The sequence below is a fragment of the Balaenoptera acutorostrata genome, chromosome 2 (assembly GCF_949987535.1).
Source record: "Balaenoptera acutorostrata chromosome 2, mBalAcu1.1, whole genome shotgun sequence".
Taxonomy (NCBI): Eukaryota; Metazoa; Chordata; class Mammalia; order Artiodactyla; family Balaenopteridae; genus Balaenoptera; species Balaenoptera acutorostrata.
In genome coordinates, this window is record NC_080065.1 from 186,139,629 (window position 1) to 186,141,087 (window position 1,459).

The following is a 1,459-nucleotide window of genomic DNA, read 5'->3' on the forward strand; positions in this document are numbered from 1 at the left end:
GGACAGCGCTAAGGGGACCACGATGACCGCGGCATCAGCAGAGGCCACCCTGAGGAAGGGACAGGCGGGCTCAACAGAGGAAGAAGATTCCGGGCAGGCGGGTGGGGAGACAGAGACAGACAGACAGACGGAGGGGTGGGGGGAGAAGAGAGGGACAGGGCAGGTGACTGGAGGGGGTCTGGATGGACCCCAGGAGGGGTAGGGCCAGCAACAGCGGGGGGGGGGGTGCGGGGGGGGGACTGAACTGCACTTCCCACCTGCCCCAGGGACATCTGCTCTTGTCCTAGGTGACTGAGCCCACGGGAGCCGCCTGGGTGGGGGCTGAGGTCCTGGCTGTATCCCCCCAGCCTGGGCTTCCTGCTCTTTGTCCCCCCTTCCCAGCATCGCCCCCCCGCCCCACCCGGAGGAAGTCCTCAGTGGCCTCTGTAGGAAGCCTCCTTCCCATGGAGGTCCCGGCCCCCACCCAAGCCCAACCTTCCCAGGATGGCATCGGGGCTCTGCAGGGCACTCGGGGCCAAGGAGGGTGTCCAGAGAGGCCAGCACCCCAGCCTTGGGCGATTCCCGTTCCCCCAGGACCCCTGCACCCCGGCTGGCCAGCTCCCCTCACTAACATCACTGGTCACTTGGGAGCGTCACGGATTTTCTTTGGGGTGAGCTGGAGCCCTGAGGGCAGGGCTGGGTCATTTGCGGCCCCTGTCAGGTGCCCCACCCAGATCTGGTGCTGAAGCACCCCAGACTTTAGCCTGAGCCCCCTCCCTGGGTGGCTCCCTGCCTCGGTGGTCTCAGGGAGGCTGGGGGAGGAGATGGAGGCTGTGAGGAGTCGCCTGTTACCTAGCCAGCTCTAGAGCTGGACAGGAGCTGTTGCATCAGGCCTTTGACGTCCCTGCTGGCCCCTGAAGTCCCCTGGCAGAGCTGGGCTGAGGGGGTGAGGATGGCTGACTGGTGGACGACTTGGGAGCCTCGGGGCGCCCTGCCTGTAGAGGGGGAGGGGTTGGGCTGGGGTCACCATCAGCGCCCAGAGCAGACCCCTCAGGACAGGCCCAGACTGACTTTAGCAGGTGTGGGCAGACCAGGGTGGAGCTCAGATCAGAGGTCTGCTCGCCCAACACCCACCCACCTGTCCCTCTGGCTACTTGTCAGGCAGCTGTCCACCCAACCATGTACCCATCCACCCCCAACTGAACACCCTCCCCCCTCTACACCACCCCACGCATCCACTTTGGCAGCCCTGGTGTGGGGACCAGCTGTGTCTGAGGAGGAAGGCACTGCTCTGCCTGACCAAGGAAGCAGACCCAGTGCTGTGATGGCGGTGTGGGTGTTCCCTGAGGAGCGGGAGGGCCACCCCCAGGGCAGAAGTGCTGCAGAGAATTCAAACAGTTGACAAGGAACTGTGGGTCACCAGGGCCAGCGCTGGGCCAGCTGTGTGAAATTCCAACCTTGCCTAGGCCAGCTGGCTGTA